We start from the raw sequence: 26,637 nt of genomic DNA on the forward strand, positions 1-26,637 counted from the left end.
TGTAATATCTGCTGTATACACTTGTCTGTCCTCTTCCTCCTAGGTATTCTGACCTTTGAAACTTTCTGGTCCACCTCTTCATTTTTCAGATGAGGAAACTGAAATCGAGAGAGCTGGAGAGCTCGAGGGAATTACCAAAGGCCACACAGCAAGCCAGGAGTCTTGACTCTCATTCCAGTGCTCTTTTGAGTACATTCTGACCTCCACAGGGCTAATTGGTGGAATCTATAAACACCCATCATGGGATGCATGCATGTGCACAGGAATCAGCGTGGCTGGGCTGCTGTGTTAAAGGTACACATGTGTAATATGACCTGATGGAAAAACTCTGGCTTAGACCTAGTCTACTATCAGAATCTAAAAAGGAGAATGATAGAGACCCTAACACAGGAACTATTTACAAAGAGGCAGGTGGAGTCAAGTGGAGCTGACAAGGGCTGGGGCAGAAACCTGTTTGCAACAGTATAGAGCTCTTCTGGTCCCTAGACCTGAAGGAGGCTACTAGAGGGAGAAGTTTTCCAAACCCAAAAATGGTAAGGTTGCTCTTTGTTAGGGGGGCTCAGTCAACCAGGGTAGCCTGCATGGAAGAAGCTGGGAATCAATACTGTAACCTCACCCTTCCCATTCTCTCAACTCCAGCTTGTGCCTCCCATTGCTTGAAGCCAACAAGAACTAAAGGTGGGCATGATGTGGGCCATCATTTGGGCCTCCCTGTTGAAGAGAGTGGTGATTAGGTGGAGAGGAGCAAATAGAATATCCTGCATGTCTGGGTTCAAATCCCAAGTGGCTTTGCTTCTTACCAGTGCTGTGACTTGGGACAAGATACACAAGTTTCTGCCCTTGATTTCCTCATCTGTGAGATGGTTATGACACCACCCAGCTTGAGATGTAAAGCGACTCTTAGGGCCGCTGTGTGTATAGCTCCAAGCTCAATGGCCAGCACACTCAGTGCAGTTCCTTCTCTCAGCAACACCAGAGGCCCCTGGACAACTTGATGGTAGAAACCTGAAAGAAAGAGAGCCTTACACTTTTGCAGACCTTTTGATCCAGGAATTCTGCTTCTAGGAATTAGTTTCAAGGAACTAATCTGGCAAATGCACAATATTATATTTTTTGCCACACCACTTCTTAAAATGTGAAAATTGGGAGCAGATTTACTGTCTCTATCCATCAGGACTCCTAGATGCAAACAACAGAAACTGGTTCTGGATGAGTTAAGCAGAAAAGGAACTTAGAGAAGGAATACTGGATGACTCACAAATGCCAGAAGAGGCCAGGTTGCCTTGGTGGTTGAAAACAATTGGCATTCTCTTGCACACTTAAGTTTGTGGCAGATCATTTGTGAGCAGCAATGGATAAACCATGCCCCAGACACCCAGAGTGTTCATACCCAATTGTGTGGGCAAACCAGCTTGTTCCTACCACCCAAAGCCATGTTTCGTAGGCATGTTCCAGATGCACAAATAGAATGAGGGAGATGTGCTTGGCAGTGGAACTTGTGGAAAAGGCTTGGAGGGGTTGGATTGGCCACCAGCAAACTCCACACAAAGCAGAGACTGAGGTTCTTAAAGGAGCCAGTCAGCCCACTCCAGTTCACAAAGTTAATCCTTTACAAGGTGACGGATTGACTGAAGTGATCTTGGGGGTAAGTGGACCTGATGCTGGTACTTTGACTCATGCCTGCCTGTGCCTGGAATGTTGATGTCTGGATCCCATTTACTGAGCCCATGTGCCCACCCAGATGCTCTGTTGGCTTTTGGCAGCTCACAGCTGCCCACCTTCTCTGCTGAGGTGACTAAGGGAGTACCTTGTTTAGGCAAAGTTTCTTCATCCTCGGACCCCAAGGATCAGGCAAAAGCTGGACTTTTCTCCTCTTTCTCCTTCTTTAATTTTCCTTCCTCCCTCCCTTATCAGTTTTCCTTGAGGAGCACAACCCCCTTAATAAGTCAGCTGCACTCAATCCTTATCTCAAGCTCTGCTCCTAGGAAAAGGGGCCTAAGTCATTGTCTGACTTAGATTTATGCCTGGCCTTGAATTCCTTCTTGCATTTGTGCCTGGGGCCTGATTTCTGCCCTCACTTGGCTCCCAGCCTCTGCTGTCACCAAGCCCAGTGTGATAGTGAGAGAGAGAGAGGGAGACAGAGACAGAGAGAGAGAGAGTGCGAGAGAGCGTGAGAGAGACAGCACGAACAGTGTTGGGGGAAGGATAGGCATTCACTCAGGGGTACTATTTTGTTTTGATCCTCTCACAGAAGGAGCCAGATCTCACTCAAGTGATCAGACTAGGGTGCCTCTTTCTCCTGTGAGCCCCCAGCACCTAGGCTTACCTCTATTGTCACATGTATCAACCACACTATTTTACAACATTCTGCTTTCTTGTCTTTCTCCCTGATGAGACTGAGCTCTAGAACAAGGAAAGTCTTAGTGTTACACAAACTCAGAAATCGAAGTGATTGTCATTATTATCGATAGGCACACAGGTAATCTTTGTCAAACAAATGCAAGAATCTTCAGAGGACAGGTCTCTCCCTGCTCAGAGGGTCAGTACCAGTCTTTGGGAAGAGTGGATTTACCCAAAAGCCAGGCTTGGTTATCAAAGCAGCCCACAGATGAACTTGGGCTTAGAAAAGAGTGAGCACAGATTCTCATTACCTACAAGTTATTAAGTTGTGATTTAAAAAAAGGGAGAGAGGAAGGGATGAACATTTGTAAAGGAATACAACATCTGTATTCGTCTGTGCACAGATACCACACTGGCCCACGGGGCCACCTTTAATGAACAGCATATGTTATGGTTTCTGTGGACCATATTGTATACCTGCTTTGTGCAAAGTGTTACACAACACAAAGGCGATTTCTGTTGAGGTCCCTGCCCCCAAGGACCTCACAATTTCAAAATAAACAGGCGGTTATAGGATGGATAAGGTTTATTGAGTGTTCACTATGTACCAGGCATAGTTTGAGACACTTCACATGTACTAATTCATTTAATCCACACTGCAACTGTCTGAGATAGGTAATTTTACAAATGTAAAAACTGAGGCTCAGGGAGGTTTATTAACTTGCCCAGGATGACAGCTCCAGAGTGGAAGAGCCAGGATTTGAACCCACACCCTTTTAGTTCCAGAGCCCTCAGCACTCCACAGAATGACGAGTTGGATGCAAGGAGATATGAACTAATTGCCTCTTCTTATTTGAAACCTTTCCTAATGTCCCACTGGCTCATCAAAATCACTGTGTCCAAAATGGAAAGTTTTTTCCTTTATTTTGATCATCTGCCCCATATCCTCATCCTGGCCAACCCTGTCTCTATCAATTATCTCAGTCTAGGACCTCAGAGTTGTCCTTGATCCTTCCTTCTCCCATGGCACCTGTACCATCTACCTGCGTGCTAGGTCTGCTGAATTCCACATCAGACATAACTCCATAGCTCAACCCCTTCTCGCCACACTCCTGGTCCCTGCTTGCTGGGATCACCGCAGTAGTCTCCAGTGCCTTCCTGACTCTCGCTCATTCCCCATGTCAGTGCCTGTCACACTACTGCCTCCTCACTCGGTCTACCCCAGCTCCATTGCAAACCTTCAGGAAGGGACTCAGATTCTGGTCCAATCCATCCTGGAGGCCAGGGCTCTGCCTTTTTAAGAGTAATTCTGGCTAGGGCTAGGAAGTGACTCATCTCCCCAGGGGCAGGGCAAGAGAGGCCAGCTGTATGCACTAGAAATCACACTGCTTTGCAAACATCCATTCCTGTATGACTCACCTGGGAATCTTGTTAAAGTGCAGATTCTGATTCAGGAGGTCTGGAGTGGGGCCTGAGGTTCACCATCTCTGATGAGTTCCCAGGTGAGGCTCCTACTGCTGGTCCCTAGACCTTAGTTTGAACAGCAAGTACTAGAGGTCTGCTTCAAGGCTGACAGCAGGGCTTTCTCCAGCCACAATCTTAGGCTAGGACAAGGAGAGCTATAGAAAAAAAAACAACCACAAAATACTTTATCGAGCATTTGCTATAGGCTAGATGCATGCCAGGTGCTGAGTTTGCATAGTCTCACTTAAACCTCTCAATAAACCTAATACCACTAATATTCCCATTTCCTGTATGAGAAAACTGAAGCGCAGCAAGACGAAGGAAGTGACCAAAGGTTATCCACTAGGGAATGGTGGACCTGCTGCTTACACCTGAGTCTCTCCGTCCCAATATCAGTTCTCTTAACACATCTGCTACTCAGAGTGAGGGCTGAAGAACTGAGGGGCACAGGGTGAAGGCAAGTCTGAGAATCAATGCAATACGCTACCCATGGTGACTCCTGAAAACCTGGATGAGCTGGCGCTTCTGGGATCCTGACATACATGTTCTCTATTTCTCATGATGTGGCTAAAAATAGGTACTATTATTAGAGATGCTCAGAGAGAAGTTTAGAGGCAGAAAGGGCTGGACTGAGATTCCATCATCATTGCCTGAATTCTCTGTTACCCATAGCTGCAGGCCTGTCAACAAACACCAGGCCCACGCTGGGCTGCCACAGCCCACGTGGCCCTGGCCGAGACCTATCTGGAGCCTGGAGCAGCTGAGGGGAAACAACACAGGGCCACAGGTGTGAGGGGGCCAGAGTCGGAAGTTCTTGCCCTGAGCAGACACTGACAGCAGAGTGACAGCGTGTGGTGAAAAACCTAGTCCCACCGTGTGGACTGGGAATTTTGTCCAGGTTCTACAATGAATGAATAGCGTGACCCTCCGTGGCCTTTTCCCTCCCTGGGCTCCTTTATTCATCTGGAAGGCCACAGACAGAATCTTCGGGGCCCAGCACACAGTGAAAATGTGGGCCTCTTGTGAAAAAATTACTGCGAATTTCAAGATGGTAACAGCAGATCATTAAACCAAGAGCAGGACCCTTGCAAGTGTGAGGCTTGGTTTAATGGCACAGGTCATGTGCCCATGAGGCCAGCCCTGGTGGTGGGGTGGTACAAAATGATGTGTAATGCCCCCTCAAGCTCTATTGTTCAATAAAGCTGGTTTTCCCATCACCCCACTTTGCCTACTCATAACTTATATGTCACCCAGAAAATATGTGCAGCATCTCTCCACCTGGCCCTGCCTCTCCCTGCTGTCCTAGGGTCATCTCCCTCTTCCTGTCTGCTCTACCACAAGAAGGCCTTCTAAGGTTTTCAGGAAATTGCCCCAGGTCTACTGCCATCTTGGAAGAGATGAGGGGTAGAATGAGTGGGAGGAAGGAGAACATGCCTTTTTTTTCCTTCCGGGACCCCATCCCTTGCAGACAGAGCCTTCATTTCCCAGGTCTTTCCTGACTCCTCAAGAATCGGAACAGAGGCCTTGAGAAGAGTGAGTCAGCAGCACAAATCCTGTCCTTGCCTCCTCCCTCCCCCCCAGGGACTGAATACCTCAGTTCCCAAACTCTCTGAGTCAGGGAGGTCGCCCCGAGGACATCTGCCTGTTTGTCCGAGCCATGCCACGCAGGCAACAGCTGCTGAAATGAGCCCAGGAGCCTCCACTTCCTGTGGCCGGACGGCCAGACCAGGTGACTCCTTGCCCTCCTCCAGGACACCTGCACCACTGCCCAGGTGGCTGAGTATAGGGAAAGTGTTGGCTGCCTGGGCCCATTCCAGAGACTCGGCCCAGGGCCCAGGACAGCCCCTGCCAGCACCTTCTCTTGGGATGCTGAGCGTCCCAAGGAGGCAGCCCATGGTACAAAATGATCTCTGAGAAACACACAGAAGCACTGGCCTGAGGGTCAGACCCTCTTAGGTTTTGCCACTGACCTTGGGCCAAAAAAAAAAAAAAAAAAAAAAAATCACCTTTTCACCTTGATATTCTCTCTGGGCCTCAGCTTCCTCATCCCGAAAGTGAAAAATCTTATCTTCTTTGCCTCCTTCCCCCAGGCAGAATGAGTTGGTCCTTCTCTGGGCTCCCCAATCATATAGCACATGGCTTAATCGGGACCTTACCATATCACGAGATGGTTAATTATGTATCTGATACTCCTTCTAGGTGATCAGTGCCTTAAGGGCAGGAAACATATTTTAGTCTTTCCCTGGTTCCCCTTTTAGCCCTAACCTTCCACCGTTCTGTGTCTCAGGTGCTTAGACTGCACTGGGGACACTAGTGTACAAGGAACAACTGTCTTTCACGTTTGTTAAGGTGAAAACACTGCACCTCCACCCCGTGCCAGGTCTGAGAAGAAATTCAAACAAAGGGAAACCCAAGATCTCTGCCCACCATGTGAGCCCAGAGAACAGTAGTTGGAAAGCTCCCTGACTCCCATCTCATCTCTCTCTGTCCAAGGCCTGCCCTGGCCGCTGCTGATTTTTGTCTTCTCTCATCTGACTGTGATGGTCCAGGGTCCTGTCGACATATGATGGCCATGTGAAGCCTCAAAGGCACAGCACCACTGCCTGAGGAGAGCTCAGGGTCTGGCCAGGAATGGTGAGGTAATACTTGGTAATGGTCATGGGGCAGAGGTATGAACTTCAGACCAGACCCTGGGGAGGTGTCTGAGGAGTAAAAGGAGGTGAGAAAATTCCAGAAGCAGCATCTGCTTCCCCCAGGGGCCTGAGAGGGTTGGGAAAAGGCCTGTGAGCCCCTGGGGAAGTGCAGGGCTCCACTTACAAGGTGGGCTTTTGATGCCCTCTCCTGTTCTGTCACTCTCTCCTAGTGGGTAAGGAACACTTTGGGGAATAGCAGTCATGGGAACCAAGGCAAGGTTGGCATAATGGACTGAACTGAGCCTTCCTCTCCCCCAAATTCATACACTGAAGCCTTAATCTTCAATGTGATTCTATTTGGAGATGGGCCCCTAAGGAGGTAATTAAGGTTAAATGAGGTCACAAGGCTATGGTCTACTGCAATGGATGGTGTCCTAATAAGAAAAGACACTGGAGATCACTATCTCCACACACGCATGGAGAAGAGGCCATGTGAGGACACACCGAGAAGGTGGCTGTCTGCCAGCCAGGAAGAGGGCTCTTAACAGAAACCAAGTCTGCTGGCCCCTGATCTTGGACTTCCAGCCTCTATAACAGTGAGAAAACGTGTGAGGTACCCAGCCTGTGGTATCTGGTTATGGCAGCCTGAGTTGTCTAGTATAGTTAGCCTATTTGTGGATATCACCTATCGTGCACAAGGGTGGGGACAGATGTCATAGTACAAGGGCTAAGGAAAAGGCTTTATGGGGAAAGGGAAATTATATGGACTCAGCGAGCAAAGGCGTGGGTCCCCATTTTCCCACTCTGCCCATGGGGTGGTATTCTGGATGGGTGAGGTTCTTACTGCCATGTGGCAATCCTGCCTTCCTAAGGATCCTTCCTTCTTATAGAACAAGCAAGAGAGGAAGATTGTCACTTAAGCAGCAATCAGACTTTAGGATGAGGCAGACTGGCCTTGGGGGCCAGCGTTTGCCAGAGCCGTCTGATGACAGCAGCTCCTGGTACCTGACCAAGGACAGCTGAGTTCAGTCACAGGCAGATTCGGAGCCCTTGGTGCCAGCAAGATCATCGCCTAAGCAACCTGGAGTGAGCCCTGGAATCATTCCAGACAACCCAGGTATTTTTGTTTAGGCTTGGACCAGAGCAATCTGAACAGCACTCCCCTGGGGTTAACATGCGGGTGGAAAAGGGAGCAAAAGGAAGAGGAGGTCAAACACAGGGACAGTGCTGATCACTTGATCAGCCGACCTTCCCTATCAGGAGACTCTCCTTCTTGGAACAGATTTAGCTCTGATTAAGGGAGTGGGCATTCCTCCTACAGGGTGTACAGATGAGGGGACAGGGCAGGACCCTAGGGGACCCATGTGAACATGGGCCACTGAGTCTCGCCAGGCCAATGAGACCACATGACTCCAAATGCTCCAGACACGGCAGCGGCCCCCTCTGTAGGGGGCAGAGAACGCTGAGAGGGCATGAAGTTTCCGTACTCATGTGCTCGAGGGAGAGGGTCGGAGGCAAGACTCAGCAGCCACCTGTGCCCAAGCTTTCTAGGGTGGTTGGGATGTGTCCACTGTACTTTCCTCCCCACCACTGGCTGTCTTTACCAAAATGGATATGTCTGGCGAATGAGGGCCTAGGATACAAAACATATTTGGCTTTGCTTCTTCCCAAAGACCTTGGTAAAGGCCCCATATGTAGTGTGCGTGCACACATGATGAGGCACATGCCTGTGTGTACATGTGTCTGTCCATGTGCTGGCTCTGGAGCCGGGGAGAATGGAGACAGAAGAGACCTGGCAGGGCAGACATCCTCCTCCTGTGCAGACCGCCTGGCCTGCTCCTTCGGCTGACGTCACCCACAGGGGTTAGTCTCCTATGGTGCTTTCTCTGCAGTCCATGCGTGAGTAGCCAGGCTTTGACGGCCCCCTCTGGCTGCCTTAGAAGGTCTGACTCAATGGGAAGCTAGCAGAGAGAGCAGAAGACCAAACACGACTCCGGAGTTTACCCTTGCTTGTCCCGCCTGTACTCTGGGCAGTATCTCACCTCTCGTGGATTTCATGGTCACTTTCCAGTAATACCAAAAACTTCAAAATGTATCTTAAAAAGTCCAGTCCAGTCTAATCCCAGAGTTTCATTCTGTCACCCAATCTGAGACCTCTCCCTGTCCTAGCTGAGCCTGGACTCAGGGGAACAGGCTGTGTTTAGCTTCTTCTGTGTAGCTCCTGGTGCCCTGGTGGGAGCAGAGGAGAGGAGTGACAGAGGGCAGAGAAGGTCTTTCTCTCCTGGTCTGTTGTAATCTGGCATTGGGGAATCCTCTCACACATACAGATCCTGGCTCATTTCCTTGTAATGAGCATTTGTGGGTCCTCCCAGGGTCACCTACTGTGCCTTTACTTGGCATGCCATCTCTAGCTAACAGCTCATGACCAGCCCCCCTCAACCTCCATTCTGTGGTGCATTCTACAGGCCACCTCCAACCTCTTTCTGCTGGAGTTGCCCTGACTCTGCCAGGAAGATGGCTTGGCTTGAGACCTTTTCAAGACAGAAATCCAACCAGCTGCCTTCCGTGGGTCCACTTGGCCCACAGACCATTGCCTGTGTCCTTTCTTTGCCTTGGGTGGAATGTCACCTGTTTCCACTGTCACTTTCTCAGTCTCCTGTGTCAGGTTGTGGTTACCCAGCCGCCCAGGCTCAGACTTCTCCAGAAAAGCTTCATGCAAGAACCCAGTATCTCCCCATCCAGTGGTTCAGGTCAGGCTCTCTCAAGGACTCTCTTCCTGAGGGGCCCCAGTTATTGGTATCACCATGACTCAGATTTCTGGAGCTCAGTGAGCATCTGGCCAGAGGGGTGAGGTCACTCTCTTCTCATGGGAAACACGCCTCTTCGGTATGTGTGGTCCTCCCAAAGTCCCCCTCATCTGCCTGGAGGTAGGGCCCCTCTCCTCTCCCCGAGAGTGAGGGGATCTGCAGACTTTCTGACAAGGCCGGTTCTATGGATGTTCTCTGCTTCAGTCCCTGCTGATCGGTCTGCCTCCATGCCCTGGAGAAGGGGGATTTTTCAAACCAGATTTTGTTTGACTACTTCCTAAAAGGATTTTGGAAAACTATGGAGAGTTACAAGCATTTTGAAGCATTTTAAATTCTTTTCCACATTTAAGATCGATATCTGAAATTTTTCATCACTAGTTTAAATAGCTCCAAAAGGACAAGACTTCTGGCATATTAAACAAGATATATGCACTTTATTTTTATTTATTCATTTTTTTTACTAAAAATATTTTTTTACCGTTTTTATTTATTATTGAGAGACAGAGAGAGACAGAGCATGAGCAGGGGAGAGGCAGGGAGAAGAAGAAACACAGAATCCGAAGCAGGCTCCAGGCTCTGAGCTGTCAGCACAGAGCCCGATGTGGGGCTTGAACTCAGAAACCGCGAGATCATGACCTGAGCCAAAGTCGGACGCTTAACCGACTGAGCCACCCAGGCACCCCGAGATATATGCACTTTAAATATTTTTCATCAAGACCTTGAAGTTGCAGGTTTGGGTCATCTAATGTATGCAGCACAGCCACTGCATAACTTCACTTGACAAAACCAAAGGTTGAAGCCAGGAGTTTACATAAAAAAGAAAAATTCTGATTTCACTTTTTACTGGAGAAGGCAAAAACATGACATTAAACTGAAGAAGTGAAAATGTTATATTATATTAACGTAATATATAAGTTAATATGTGCCAGAAACACCTGTATTCTTATCCCAAGATAGACAGGTAGGTAGGCTGGGAAGGTGTAGGATTTTGTGGTGGCTTGTCACCTGTTATGCTTATTTATTTATTTATTTATTTTTGAGAGAGAGAGAGAGAGAGAGAGAGAGAGACAGAGAGAGACAGAGAGAAAGTTGGGGTGGGGCAGAGAGAGAGGGAGAGAGAAATCCCAAGCAGGTTCCTTGCTGTCAGAATAGAGCTCCATGTGGGGCTCGAACTCATGAAGTGCGAGATTATTACCTGAGCCAAAATCAAGAGTGGGACGCTTAACTGACTGAGCTACCCAGGTATCCCTGGTGGCTCGTCACTTGTATGAAATATCCCTGGCTTGGATGTTTTACTGGGCTCTTCCTTGTAGTCCTGCGTTTGGTGCCCTGAGGATTTTACGGCCCAGAGAGATGCCCCACAGCCAGGTTCGGGATGGGCAAGGCCCATCTGTTTTGTGGAAAACTGAAAACCACCAGTGTGCACTCAGACGCTTTGGTTTTAGGAAAAAATGCCCAGACAGAGGGGATGCAAGGATATCCTCAAAGCTGTCTGTGCTTGTGTCTTCTTGGGAATGTCTCCCTGTGTCCCCAGGGCACTCAACTGGAAGACCGCTGGCCTAACGGTTGCTGCATCTTCTGTGGTGGCCGCTTGTGGGTCCTACATAGATGATCCGATGCCCTCATTCCCATTCACACCCTCTGTGTCAGACCTGAGGTCTCACCTGAGGTAGGAATGACTGGCAAGTCCCAGGTGAACACCCTGCTTGGCTCGTGCGGGGCTTGGCCCACTGGGGGTGGCCGGGGAGGGTCTGTGATCCATGTCTGATGTCAATGCCGAGTCAGCCCCCATAGTCCCTGCTGCCAATGTCCCTGCCTCCTGCCCCTCCTTGTGTGGGAAGGGGTGTGACGGGGAATTCTGGGCTGAGTAGCCACTTCCGTGTGGTTAGGGCTTTGGTGTGGGCGGCGGTGGGAGACACAGCTGGCCGGCAGGGGCTGGGGGACGCCTCTGGGGGATGAGGCCTGGGCTAGGCCAGAGCGTGTCAGCCAAGTGGAATCCCCGTGGTCCCATTTTCAAAGCCATTTGCAAGGCTGAGCTATTCTTTTGTCTGTGTCCGAGGACCCCCCACTTGCGGCCACAGCCTGGGAAAATGTATGCAGTCAGGGCCGCGGTGGCTTCGAGGAGCAGCAGAAGTGGGCAGACAGCTGTTCTGCATTGAGCCTCCGCAGAATCAGCCTGTCTGGACCATCACCAACCTTACGCCGGAGTTGGCCCCGGCTTGAGTGTGAGACTGCATGACACAAAGATGTGCTTGATCCAAAGATCTCCCACACCAGCCTGTCATGGTGCCTGGTGGCCAGGCCCATTATTGGAGAGAGGTGGAGACCGAGATGGAGAGATGGAGAGAGACACGTGCGCAGAGACGGGAGAGGCTGGGGCAGCCTCAGGGCTGGCAGATATCACTCCCTCCTTCATTTCTTCAAGTACTCGCTACGTGACCCTGGGTAAGCCTCCTAACCTCTCCAAACCTCAATTTGCTCTATGTGAAATGAGGACAGGATTCAGGGCTGAGGCCATCAGACAGGATCAGGGACGTGGGCGTAGCTGGCACCCAGCATGTGCCCAGCGAAGTCTTGTTTCTGAGGCAGAGGCATGCGTGATATCCTCTCTGAGTGCTGACCCACAGCATGTTGTGTCTGCAGCTTCCCCTGTCCCCAGAGGGGCTCATCCATAGGCTGCCCGGAAAGAACCGGAAGATTCGCTTTCTTGGGATTCTGGATGAAGAGAACAGGGATGCTGAGTGGTAGGCACAGTGGAGAACTGCAGGGATGGCCCCGGCCCAGGCTGCCCCTTCCAGCTGCCCCACACACGGCCTTTCACAGTCTCTGTTATGCTCCAGCGGAAGGCCCATCACTCTTGGACTCCTGGGCCCTGCCCTCAAGGGCAGACTCAGGCGGACTGGCTCTGTGGTCCCTTTGAAGCAGATCCCTGTCTCAGGCCCCTCCCCACATGGCTCTCCTCCATCTGATCCTGGGCAGGTTAAACACCGCCAAGACTGTCTTCCAGAAACCCCACTCCCCCTGATGAGAGCATCCTACAGCAGACCGTACCCCTGAAGGGGGACCAGAGTCCTGGGGAAGCATGACCGTGACAAGAGTGAGTGAAGAAGAACTATGGGTTATATGCTGGGGGAGGAAAAGAGAAGTGGGGTCAGGACCATTCCCATCATCACAGGAATATTCAGGGCTCACCTGAGCTCAGGCTCAAGATCCAAGTCTCCCTCCTAGAAGGTGGCAAACGAGTTCTTCTCTTCTGGGTGAGAGTGAGATCCCTGTTGGTGGCACCAGCCCAGACCCAGCTTTTGGCCACACAGAGCTCCTGGTGGGGGAGCAGGTACCTGAAAGACTATTGTGCCTCAGCCTCATGGACTCACCTGTGTTTAGGGGCAGCCTCTGAGGACCAGAGCACTGGGCCAAGAGCAGTTGGGAATGAGCATCAGCATAGCCGATAGCCCCACTTCTCGTCTACTCTTCTTCCAGGGTGAGATCAAATACCTCCTCCAGGAAGCCTTCCTTAATTTCTCCTTCTTTTTTTTTTTTTTATTTAAAAAAAAATTTTTTTTTTCAATGTTTAATTATTTTTGGGACAGAGAGAGACAGAGCATGAACGGGGGAGGGGCAAAGAGAGAGGGAGACAGAATCGGAAACAGGCTCCAGGCTCTGAGTCATCAGCCCAGAGCCTGACGCGGGGCTCGAACTCCCGGACCGCGAGATCGTGACCTGGCTGAAGTCGGACGCTTAACCGACTGCGCCACCCAGGCGCCCCAATTTCTCCCTCTTTTAATACCCCCTTGTGCCTCAGTTTACCGATCAGTTTGTTGTGCCTTGCGTCATGGTTCCGTCTCGCTGAGGGCACCCCTGCATCTCCAGGGACCCCAGGCTCCCTGTCCTGGGCTGGGAGGTCCTGGGAGGCCAGATCATGATGTGACAGTTAAGAGCTTGACTTTCAGATCTGAGAGGCCTAGATTCCAATCTACTGCTGATGTGTGACTCTGCTCACTGAGCCTCTATTTCCCCATCTGTACAGGTGGAGGCAATGATAGTTCTTACCACATATGGTTTGTTGTGAGGATTAAAAGAAATAAAGAGATACCTGTCATATATCAGGCCTCTGCACTTAGAATATACCTGGAGCTCAATAAATTTGAGCTATTATTACCATTGTTATGATTATTATTATTATTAATGCTTTACTCTAACCCTTCCTCCGAGGTTCCCTGTCAGCCCTGTTAGGTGCTGAGCCGGGTGCTGGGGACAGCAGTGTGAGGAAGAGATAGATCTATTTGTCATAGGACAACTAATGGGACATAGGCTTCTGTTGTGAGGGGTGATAGAAGACAGAGACTCTGGACAGGATGCACAGCTTTCTGCCATGCCAAGGAAGAGGGAGAAGGGTATTTTTGGGCAGAGAGGAGAGCACCACTCTGGAGAAGGAGTTGCCAATCACTCTACGGATGGAAGGGTAATGAGGTGGGGGCTGAAAAGTAGTTCAGGAGAACCCTTCCTTGTGTCCCTATTTGGAGCATGAAAATCCAATCCCTCAAATGTTAATTAGAAGCGTGGCTGGCTCAGGAAGGCTTGCACGAAGTAAGGCTCAGGCAGACTCCAGAAGAACCTACAGAGGGTGAGCTTGCCTCAGTTGACAGGTGCATCCCTCAAGGGCTCCCACATGCAAGGAACCAGTTCTCAACACTATGGCCCTGACTGTGGACCTCTAGACAATTAGACAGAAAGGCAAAAGACCATCTATGGATCTTAGAAGAACGGCAGAGACAGGACAAGTGGAGGCTCAGGTCACACTTGGGGAATTGGGTTTTGCCCCTACTTTATACCTCCGGTCCTACAGGCTGAGATGGGCTTTGCAAGGAGCCAGCTGCAGCCACAGACATGCCAGGCAGCGGGAGGAGCCGGTGCCCTCACCATCCCCAAAGTGTGTCTGATTATTAAAACTCATACATCACGCTCTGAAGCAAATACCTGGCGTGGGGGAATTGGAATCCTTCAGCGTGGACTAGATCCATCACCTTCTAAATCAGGTACATCAGCCCGTGAATCAAACACATCACCTCTGGATTCGATGGGCTCCCAGTCGGATTAGATGCATCACCTATTGAATCAAATGCAACTCTGATTGAATCAGAAACTGCACCTCACCTAGTAAATCATCTAAATATTACCCACATTACAAGTTTGGAATGGCTGCCTCACCAATACGTTTTAACAGACGACATGTTAAAGCTGCTATAACATTTAAACAATTACCTGCAGAAACGAACTCAATACATCACTCGGGCTGGCCCATCAACGTTTTGAGCAGGAGAAATCGCCATCCAGATGCATGGGCTTTCCATTTTCCCTCTCTCCCAACACCCCCTTCCCCACGTGGAGTCCTTTCTCCTCCAGACACAGGCTGAGGTGAGGCAGGCAGGAGCAGTGGGGGCTCCTCATCACAGCCCAGGGGAGGCTGGTGCGAAACCCAAGGCGGCAGACCAGACGTGGGTCCATCCGGCGGCGGACATATTTTGTTTAACCTGCACAGTGCATAAAACATAGCAAATATTTCAAAAATCAGAAAATTCACATTAAAATCCTAGAGTTTTGGCTTCTCTTAACAAAGTGAGATTTGGCAATAATAGGCCTGCCTACGCGGCTAAAGCTGTTAATAGTAACTCTTGCCAGGTGTGGCTCCAAGCACTCCACTGTATTATGTCATTTGATGCTCACAACAACCTGAAAATCGTGTGCAATAATACCCTTATTGTTTCCAGTTGAGGAAACCCACGGCACAGAGACAGCAAGCAACTTGTCTGAATCACACAGCTGAGCGACGGTGGACCAGGCGTCCAACTAACGCGAACGGTGTGGGGCGGTTTCCGAGGGGGTAGGAGATGAGGTAGCTGACCTTGCCAGGTGTCCTTCTGATCTCATTAAATCCACATGCCATCCTGTCCCAACTCCCTCTCCATCAGCCAGCATCCTGTCCCCACTGTAGGGCCCATCTGAGAGGCCCTCAGCTGGAGATCTATTACCTACAAAATTGTGTAAGCAACCATATACAGTCTGGTGGAACTGGAAGAAACGCTCATTATACTTAGAGCTGCAGCCCATTGACTACATTATGCTGAATATAGTGCCCTATCCATTGGTAAGCAGTTTTTAAAATAAATCCTGTAGGGGCGCCTGGGTGACTCAGCCGGTTAAGCGCCCAACTCTTGATTTCAGCTCAGGTCATGATCTCTCTGTTTTGCGAGTGAGAGCCCTGTGTCGGGCTTTGTGCTAGCTGCACGGAGCCTGCGTGGGATTCTCTCTCTCTCTCCCTCTCTCTGCCTCTCCCCCCACTCGCACTGTCTCTGTCTCTCTCAAAAGAAAGAAATACACTTAAAAAATAGTAAAATAAATCCTGTAATTGCATTGCAAAGTTCACAATTATGCTGCATTGTATTTGTATGCCATGTGTCAGAGGTGTTTTCTCACAAGTAAACACTAAAATATAACAGTTTTTGAAACTCTGCTTTGACTCTGCTTCCTATTTTTTAATATGCCGGAAGCTAAAGGAGGGAAGTGGCCCAGGCCCTCTCTTTCCTGAGCAGCCTTGCCCTGGGCAGCATGGCCATCAAGGCTATCACCCAAGGCTCTGAGACCATGTCCCCTCTGCATCTAACCAGGCCTGCTCCTTCTGTCAGGAGCTGCCTGTGCCCCCACCCCTCCATCCTTCCTTAGCCTTTGGACTATAAACAAACCAAGTAAAATAAAGGAGACAGCTCTGTGCTGCATGATCTTTGCACATCACCTGGTTCATAGAGAAGCTTAGTAAAGATGACAGGTGTGTTTTCAAAGGAAGGTCTGGGAAAGGCCAGCCCAGGGTCTATGTAAGCTTAGCAGCATCCCAAGGCTCTGTGGGCACTGCCCTGCAAATACGTGGGGCTTCAACCCCCAGAGCTATCAAATGGGAAGCCACAAGTCAGAATGGGCCAAGGGGTAGCACCTAGATAGTGAACCTAGCCCGAGGCCTCCTCTGACCCACCAGAAAGCAAAGGAAAGTACTCAGGAGTCGTCTGGAGGGCGGTCCAGAGCATTCTCACTGGGTACCTCACAGCACCTGGCACACAGCCCACAGCTTTAGGCACTGTGGAGGTCTGGCTGACCCCATGGGATGTCTTGAGAGGTGGCTTAGCTCCCACCGGGTGGCTGCTCGAACTTGATGTTGGGTTTGGATTGGGTTCTGGCCCTCAGCCTAGCCCTGTTCCAACCCCAGCATCCCCAAGGAGGCCTTTGGAGAAGGCTGCTCCAGAACATCTACAAATGCAGTACAACATCCCAGACTGGCCACTGGTGGGTGACAGGGCAGAAGGGAGAGAGAAAAAGGAAGAATAAGGAATCAGGATAGACAACTTTGCAGACTTTCAGCACTGGGCTGAACGCTGGGGGCCAACAGAAGCAGAAAGCGACAGACTGCTGGCAAACATCGGTGACGAAGAAAGACTCCGGGAGCAGCCAGATCAGCAGACTAACAATTTGACTGGTTGGAATCAGGCATGTCCTGAGTGTTTGCTTTCCATGTATCACCTGATTACAAACAAGGATGTCGGTATTGTTTTTATTTCTACTCTCATACTTGAGGAAGCGAAAGTACAGACAGTTTACATAACCTATTCTCATTTTACAGGGTAGAACACCCGAGGATCAAAGTGGTACTCTTGCCTAACAAAGCTTTCAGGGTTAGCAGACTGGCAGGGCTGGGGCTTCAATCCAAGCATGTCTGATTCTCTAGTCTATGGCCTTCAAGACCCAGGAAACGTGTGGTTGGTCCCAGGTGCGCCACAGACACGGCCAGGAGCGTGCGGGAAGGCTGTGACTCATGCCCAGGAGGTGGAACATGGGGTCCCCCTTCCAGGAAGAGGTTGAGCTTCTGCCCACATCCCTCGCTCCATCCTGAACACACCCATTTGTACCTGGAACAAGGGATGTGCACCTGTGAGCGCCTGGAAACGGCTCCTTTGGATTCTGTACAAAGGGGGTGGCTTTGGTGTCTTTCCAGGTCCCCTTCTGACCAGCCCCTGTGAGGTTGCAGCTGATGCTTCTGGAAGTTACAGAGGGCTCTGCCCAGAGTCCTCTCAGCACCACACAGCCCCTGCCCTTCCTCCCGATTGCCCTGCTCGCTCTCTGTAATTACAGCCTCACCAGCCCGGACACTCTGCTGACAGCCTGAACTTTTCTGCCTGGCGCAGCCTTCGATGCCTGAGGTCCCTGGGGATTCTCAAAGGTCACAAGGAAAGAGAAGCTTCTGCCGGCTCCTTCTTATTGGACTGAAAGATGCCTGACTTAATATGCTTGTATTCAGGGAGGCCTCACTCTCTGAGGCCGCAAGTGTGATTGCAGGGATGTTTCAAGTGGGATTGCAGGGATGTTGGTTCTACCCCAAACGCCCCCAGTTGGTGCTGACACAGGGTAGTAGTTTTTTGAGTTTTCACTAGCTGCAAGATCTTTTGTTCAAGGGATCTCATATGTAGAAACCCAACTGATACATGAACGTAGAACTTCTCCAATTGAAGGATCTATGTCAGTGGACCAGGGCTCCTCATCCGGCTTCCCAGGGTAGTTTGAAAACCACAGATCCTGTTCAAATCCTTTGATCTACCAAAAAAGAAACTGAAGTCCGGAGAGGTTACGTGACTTGTCCGCTATTTCAACAGAAAAGTGAGAGCTGGCTAGATTCTCTCAGGTTTGTATACCCACGTTTGTTTTGCCAAGTATGAGAGTCCGGTTGGAATTCATTATACTCTTCCTTCCTGTGTGCCAGTTATCAGCCATTAACATCACTAGAATCAGATCATACAGTGGATTTATGCTTGATAAAATTTCTAACTGCTTGGTGGCCATGTACCAAGTGTCATATACCCCACACATTGGATGCAGTGAGAGGAAAGCCCAGTAGCCACCCTCAGGAACAGGGAAGAGACCCACAAGCAGATGTCAGTCCCTGTAGGGTGCTGGGACAGTACCACAAAGGGCCAGCTGGAGGTTTTGGGAGGGTTTGGGAGGGTGCCCCAGCTGGAGTGGAGCCATGGGGACAGGTATTGCTCAGCCGGTGAGGGCAGAAGACCAGGGGCCCTCTGGACCAGAATCAGGACTGGAGGCCAAGCATGGCGTGTGTTGTGAGTGGAACATCACCAGCAAAGTGGTGACGAGGTAGGGAGAGGTAAGGGCGCTGGGCCTTGGATGCTATACCAAGGAGCTCAGGCTTCATCCCAGGCACGAAGGATGAAAGGTTTTAAGAAGGAGAGTAAGAAATTTAGGATGAGGCATTTTGGTTGCTGCGTGATAACAGACTTGAGGAGAGAGGGTGTAATTGGAAGCCCAGCTGGGACACTATTACATCGGTTTACGTCAGCCTGGGGTGGAGCTGTCCACGTAGAGGTTCCAGAAATATTTGTGAGATATTTCAGGGGGTGGGTGACTGGATTTAGGGAAGGGGTGCCGAGGGAGAGAGATTTAGCAGAGAATACGGCCGGTGACCCAGAAGGGCCTGGAAAAGCAAGGACATGGGCCAGTGCTCTTGGAAGAGAGATGGTCTAGAACATGGAGAAGTCAGGGAGGAGTACGGTTGGGGCGAAAGAGCGGCCCTGTGTGGCCAGGCCGATCATCAGGCGACGGAAGGCTCCCCATGGCCACCGCCTCCCGCCTGCTCACTGCACACCTGTGGGAGCCTTTCAAAGTCAGTGGCTGCCCCGTACTGGGGGCACCCATGGGCGGGTCATGGAGCCGCGGGGGGGCTGGGGTGAGACCCTGTGCTGTGTGTTCCCATCTCGGTGTCTCCTGCAAGATGCTCTTTGTGGTTTCCAGACGGTGCCAGCATGGGTGTCTCCTGGAGCGGACAGACAGAAGGCAAACCCAGACCCCTAAAGCCAGCTGTGGTGTGGGAGGCAGCACCGGCCGCCCAGCGAAGAAAATGCTAACTCAGGTCGTGTTGCCCCCCATCGACCTCTCTAAGCAAGGGGTTAAACATTTCCTTAAAAACCCTACAGTGCCTTGGAAATCAGCTGAATGGCCTTTCTGTACAGCTCCAAAAGTCCCGCGTGCACTCCCTGGCTTTCTGACGAGATATAAACGGCGGATTTTATGGGCAGCGGCATGGGCCAGTGGGCTAAGGACAGGCCGGGGAGCCAGCAAGGACGCGGGCTCGGTGCCTTGTGACCGCTTGACTCAAGGTGTGACCTTGGGCTGGTTGCTTAACCTGTTTACACCTTAGTTTCCTCGGCTGAAAAATGGGAGTCCTGATACCACTGGGCCTCACAGGGGGGCCGTGAGCGGGAGCTAATTGATGGCTGAAGTGCACCCTGGGTGTCTCCGACGCTAGTAAACTGCTAAGTAATTACGCGGCGCCTCAGAGCTCTGGCAGCCGGCACGCAGGGCACTCTTCCCAGGCTGAGGGGGTCCGGGTAGCGAGGCCGAGAATGCCTGGCTCAGCTAAACGCCAGCCATTCACCTCGCCGAGCACCTCCCCGGCGAGCCCCTCCGCAAGGTCGTCCTTCATCTCCTGGAGATCTTTCTCCTCAGGGCTCTCACACCTTGCTTTCAACCCTCATTTCTGCGAGGTGTGGCTTTTTCTTTAATCCACAGTCCGGTGAACGGTAAGTTTGTTGAGCGGGCACTCTATCTCTGCAGGACACTCTGCGAGGTGCTTTCTGCGTCCCGTCTCACGGACGCCTCCCCACAAGCGCAATTTAGAGGGACTCTACTGCTCCCATTCCACAGATGTGGACACTGAGGCTCAGAGGATTTAGGCCCTCGTAAATTCTTTTGATGCATCCTTTTGATGGAGCCTGTCCATCACTGTGCCTATTTAAAGGATGAGCCTGCACAGTCCTGATGAGTCAAAAGCATTCACACCCAGAATCCTCTGGCTTCAGTGCTCAGACACTTCCATCACTCTGTGCTGCCTTCCCTGTTAGCTCTTCAACTCATGTGGGACTGTGGGGTGCAGGCTGGGGCAGAAGCATCGCTGGGCTGGGGTGCAGGGAACCTGTATAATTTTTTTCTGTTTATACCATATGAGGCTTTGGGCAAATGACTCGACCTTCCTGAATCTATTCTTTTCCACCGATACCCTTTTTGTCCCTACTACGCTATGACTGTATATGGTGGTGATAGATACCTAACTTGCGTGTGTTCTAACATAAGACAGGTATTAGTATATCTGCCATACTAGGTGCAATGGGCTGAATATATTCCCCCCAAATTCATCTGTTGGAGTCCTGGCCCCCAATGTGATGGCATTAGGAGCTGGGGTCTTAGGGAGGTGATCAGGTCATGAGGGTTGAGCCCTCATGAATGGAATTAGTGCCCTTATAAAAAGACTCCCCAGAGAGCTCTCTCATTCTTCCTGTCATGGGAGGACACAGTGGGAGGATGGCTGTCCATAGGCCAGGAAGTGGGACTTCGCCAGACACAGAATTGATCTTGGACTTCCCAGCCTCCAAAACGGTGAGAAACAGGTTTCTGTTATGAGTCGCCCAGTCCACGGTATTTTGTTATAGCAGCCTGAACAGACTCAGACACCCAGCGAGGCTAAATGATCCTGTGGCCAGGGATTTTTATATATCCAATTCTCTGTAACAAAATGCACACACACAGTGTGCCAGGCCCTGTGTGAGAAACAAGCCTGTGTCCCTGCCCCAAGGGGACAAGCAGACGTAGGAGATGCCAGTATAATGTTCACAGCCCACGCCCTGACGGAAGTGGCCCCCCTTTCTCTCTTCGGTCCATTTGGCCGAATTTGCCAGTGGGTAAGAGCAGCTGAGATGGGCCCCAGGGGGCTGCTCCTTGAGAAACCAAGTGGGCAGGGGACTGTGGGTGGAGAGCACAGGATCCTAGAGCGGATCAGTGGTCCTCCCCTCCTTGGACCGGAAATGGCACCAAATCTCCGAGGTGCCCCGGAGAGGCCTTGATGTGTCACGGGAAACAATGAAGAGCACCATCGCCCACCTGAGCCGGCAAATGGTGGTGACACTGTTTAATCCTGTGCTCCCAAAGCTGTTGATGAGCTGTGGAACATTTCAGTGGCCCAGGCATGACACTTCCAAAACCCAGGACTGGCCAAACATCCCTGTCCTTGTTGGGGTGTCCCCAGAGAAACAGCAGAGAGACTGTGCCTGCCCTCCCCCATCTCTGCCCCTCTGTGAAGGCTATGTCAGCCAGAGAGCGCCTTGCACGCTTCCCAAATATTCCCCGTTCGTTTCCCCCCTTCTCAGTCTGAATAAAAGGTAGACAAAAATAGCATAATCCTTGGTGACTGGCAGGAACCGCACAGGGCCCCCACCCCCACCTCCGTGCTTCCCCAAATCACAAGGCCCTGCCGTATTACAGTCCAAGTTTCTCACCCCTGAGCCGGAGTTCCCAGGAGAAGGGCTGCAGGAATGTGAGCCTCCTTTAAATCCTGCCTTCCTGGACGTTTCCCACTAAATGGGATCAACCATCACTTCCTATTAGCGCAGCTTGGCCTTTCCAGCGGTGACAGGCGGCCACGGGCTGCTCCGTGGATCACTTAGAGTCATAAAAAGTGCTCTGTGGCTATCCTTGCATCGCTGAGGGCTCCGGGGAGCAGCTGGGGGAGGGCAGGAGACAGGAACACAGAAAGCTCAGAATCTTTGGCTGAATGCCCTCCCGTCCGTTCTGTCCTACCTCATCCACTGGCATCATGAACTCTTCAGGGACAAGGACATGTAGGCCACAGCAGGTAAGATGAGTGGCTGCCACCTTAGGGGTCTGTGCCGGGACCAGTTCTCAGATCTCATTCAATCCTGCTGTAAATTCACAACACATTTAAACATGGGGCTCAGAGAAATTAAGTGACTTGCTCAAGGTCAGGGACAGGACAGAACTGGACTCCACAGGTCATGCTCTTTTCTACTTCTGCTAGCTGCCTTGGAGAAGCTGCCTCCACTCCGTCTGCTGGGAAAGACCCCGCAGGTCAGAGCCAGCTTCGCCTGGTTGGGGAGACAGGTGCCTTCCAGAAAGACCACATCAACTTGTGTCAGCTCTCTAGGAGTCACACAGACCCTGTCTTCAGGGCCCATCCAGGCATTCAACGGTTAAAAGTGTACATGTAAGATTTTTTTCCTTCGGCCTCCAGATGTGTGGGGACAACCAGGGTTGAAATTCTAGCCTCGGGAAGCTCATGTGACCCTCTTCCCACCCCCTGCATAGTGCATGCAGTGTGGAAGGCAGGGCTGAAGCTTTATAAAAGGAAGCAAAACTATACAATAATCCCGACGCAGAGCTGCCGTGAACCTGGCATGAAAGCAAGCACGTGAGAAATGGATGTGCAGACCAGTCCCCGCGCCGGGCCCTGAAACTCCCCCGTCATTAATGTTTCACAGGGTGGCCAGTGGCTGGGCCCTTTCAGCAGAAGTACATTCCCAGCTTGGCCTGCCTCCCGTCCTTCCCAGAATGACCCTTCACTCCTTCATTCTTTTGGTACAAGTTTCTGCCAAAGGAACACAGATGGAGAGAGCAAAATCAGGGCTGGGTTTAGATAGGGGGAAAAATTCACAGAATGTCAATCTGCTCATCCTGGAAAAAAGTGAAAACAATATCAAATCATTTTAGGGTTTTAGTGGGATCACACACATGGGCAGAAGAGCTCCTTGGCTGTCCTCTCCACCTGTGAGCTCTTAGCACTTGAGAGGATCGCAGAGGTGTCCTGCTAACCTTTAGGCTCTTCATCCCTTCCCGTCCCGGGATGGCCTCTCTTGGACCTCTTCTTTCCTGCGTTCTTCTTTTCTCCCACAAACACGGCCTCCCTCTTTCTTCTCTGTCTCTCCATGGCATCCAGCTCTCCCTTTCCAGCCCAACAGAACCATAGTTCTGCAGGAAGATCTGAAGGTGTTCAGATGAGAGGAAAAATGACTGATAGAACTTAATGTGTTCTGTTCCTGGAGTTTTTGTGTCTCCAGGGACTAATGGCCATGAAGGTGTGGTGTCTCTTGGCTTAGGGAGTGGATGACAGGCACTGGGAAGAGCAAGCGTCATCCTTGGAACCCTCAGAAGCACCCTACGTGCAGGACTGCCCACTGTCCTTCGCCAAAGGCTTGCTCTGAATATGAAGTCGTATCAGATTACTCTTCGAACCACCACTGACGCTGTATCAGTGCTTGGTGGGTGGGAAGTCTTTAACACTAGTGCTTTCTTGGGGCGCCTGGGTGGCTCAGTCAGTTAAGCGTCCCACTTCGGCTCAGGTCATGATCTCACAGTTGGTGAGTTCGAGCCCCGCGTCGGGCTCCGTGCAGACAGCTCGGAGCCTGGAGCCTGCTTTGGATTCTGTGTCTCCCTCTCTCTCTACCCCTCCCCTGCTCACACTCTGTCTCTCTTTCTCGAAAATAAACATTAAAACAACAACAACACTGGTTCCTTCTTCATGTTCCAAATAACATCTTCCCTCCCTCCTCCCACTTCCCCCGCCCCCTGCCCAAAAAAGGCACACTGAGAAGAGGTATGGACTGGCTGTGGTTACCTGCGTGTGGGGAGCGTTTGGAGCTGACAGAGGGGCCTTTGCCCTTTCCTCTCCTGGTGACTGTTGCATGGAATTTAAAAGCCCCTGAATGTGGCATGGCCTGACCTTTGGCATCTGGGTTATGGCCACCGGTGAACTGACAGGAGAGACCATTCAGGCTGAGATAAGTGGTAACATGCACAGAGCAGTCCTCACACAATGTCATTAGGTCCTCAAGGATGATGTGGGCAGAATCACTCAGCTCTCGGAGCATCAAACTTTCCCTCTAGGAACTGAGGGTGAGTGTCATCATCACGGTCACGAAGTGTGTAATTGGTAGGACCAGGGCTAGAACCTGGGTCTTGTAACTCTCAAAGTCTCTTCCCATGGATTTTTCCAGAAGTATAGCAAGTAATCCCTGAGCTCAGAACAAAGTTCAACAACAAATAGCATGCAGGCCCAAGGTATATAGGCATCTACTCAACTGCTTCTACTTAACCAATCTGCTGGATAAAAACTGCTCTTCAGCCCCTTCCTAAATCACATTGAGTGATGCCCACGGCACAGTGAATGCTCCTGGCTAGTAGTATTCTCTAGCACTTCTAGTAGGTTCTTCCCCAGGGCTCCAGCCTGCCCTTCCCCCATGCACCCGCCCCGGCCAGGTGGCCAGGCGGGCGCACGCTTGCTGAGCGCCCTTGCGTCTTTGTTCCTAAACCTGTGTCATGCTTGCTTTGCTGGTCTTTGTCAATGCCTTATTGCACTTAAGTCATTTAATGAGAGGTTCTGCAAACAGATGATATAATGACAGAGTCGTCATTCCTATGCGAACTGAATGAAGTACTTTCAGAAGATCAAATGGTGATGGGTTACTAGGAAATAGTGCTGATGTTCGGTACGGGTGAGTTAACACCGACGATAGCGGGGGGAAATGCACGCGTCTAGAATGATCCTTCACTCAGTACTTGGCACATGCAAGCGCTCGCACCACTTTAAAGAAACGGAAACTGGAAAGGGTAGATGATGCAGTACTGGGTGTGGTTTACTCAGGAAAGATGGCTGGACACGCCCATCCATGGACCTGCACTCAAAGGAGAGGCGTTGGACCTACATCAAAGAATGGTGAATGGATGTACATTTATATGTTTTAAGTTAAAATAAAATGTTGAAGGTGCATAGTATAATTTTCTCTGATTTCTCTTTTCAACCAACTTTTTCCATTAACTGACCAACACCAGTCCATAATGTGTCAGATAAAAGGGATCTTGATCTAATAGCTAACAGTTATTGAGCAATTATTTGGTGCCAGACACCATACTAAGTGCCTTTTATGTAGCATCTCTTTTAATCCTCACAATCTACCCACGAGTGAGATGCTGACATTATCCTGCGGTGGCACGTGGGCCAGTTTTTACAGGTCCTGGTGGCTCTGCCTCCCACCCACCTTCCTTTCTTTTGCCAGCCACAGCCCGTTCCTGAAAGGCATCTCTATAAACCAGCACCCTGCCTCCTCCCAGCCTCACGTTAGACGGTGCCTGAGTTCCCTGCTTCCTTGGGAAGACCCTGACCCAGCCCCCGATGGCTCCGTGGGGAAGGGAGGATGGTGGCTTCAAAACGACCCAACTCAGACTCCAGGTTCTATGCATGGATATGAAGAAGTGAGCAGGTAAACACACCTGGATCCACACCAGGTGGGAGCTGTGAGCACAGGAAGCTGTTGGAAAGTGCTCAAGAAGACGAAGCCCAGCACGAAGACCCGCCGATGAGGTGTTGGGGTGATGGGGTGGGATTTGTGGAGTCCAGAGCTGACGGCCAAGAAAGGATTATTGAGATGTCTTTGGTGCAAAAATGGTGATTTTATTAAAGCACAGGAATGGGACCTGTGGGCAAGAAGAGCTGCCTCGGGACCCTGAGGAGAGACTGGTGATGTACTTGGGAGTTGGGGGGAGGTAAAGTCAAGGGGAAGTTTCTAGTGAGATTCTCACAAGCTAAAGAAGGCTCACAGGATACTGGAGGCCTAGCTACTGTCAAGCTAAGGTTGTTTTTCCCTGTAGCAAAGCATTAGCATTAAGACAGTAAGGAGTTCCTGAAGAAAACTTCTACTCTGCCTGCCTCAAGCATTTGTCAATGGGCTGCAGGTTATAAGGAAATTCAATTTGATCTGCCATTTCCTTCTGCCTTTGTTTCCCACATCACTGTAACTGTGGGATGTAGGTAAGGGTGGCACTTTTAGGAGCAAAACACTGGAAAAGGACACCTGAGGACTTCAGGTCGAAAGGGGTGAAAGCAAGAAAGAGGGGAAGGCTGGAATGTGTTAGAAGCAGCAACAGGCTGGGAGCCAGAGCTTCCTAATTGAAACTGGAGTCTATAAATGGGCAACCACAATAACAGTAGCAGCAAAAACCATCATAGGAAGGAAGAGGGAGGAGTGCTTCTCTCAGTTAGTGGAGTTGTGGAGACTTTCGCAACTCTCATATTTACAATAGGAAGGTACGTGGGAGACTGTTGATGTCGAGGCAGAAACCTGATATCCACGTAGGTCAGTCAGATAAAGATTAGCGGAAAGGAAAGAGTAAGGAGCCACACATTGGGAGAAACTACTCGCTATACACGTACCTGACAAAGGACTTCTATCCAGGGTACATATGGAGCTCCCATAGCATAAGAATAAGAAGACAAATAACTCAATTTAAAATAAGCAAACAATCGAATGGACATCTCGCAAAAGAAGGTATATGAACGGCCAGTAAGTTCAACTTCATCAGCCATCAGGGAAAGGCAAATTCAAATCGCAGTAGGATGCCGCTACCCAGGCACTAAGGCAGCCAAGATTTAAGAGACTGACTACACCAACTGTTGGCCAATGGTGGTGTGCCAGGGGCGGAGCAGAGCAAGCAGTCTGTCC

This window comes from Prionailurus viverrinus, chromosome D4 (genome assembly GCF_022837055.1).
Source record: "Prionailurus viverrinus isolate Anna chromosome D4, UM_Priviv_1.0, whole genome shotgun sequence".
In the NCBI taxonomy this organism is placed as follows: domain Eukaryota; kingdom Metazoa; phylum Chordata; class Mammalia; order Carnivora; family Felidae; genus Prionailurus; species Prionailurus viverrinus.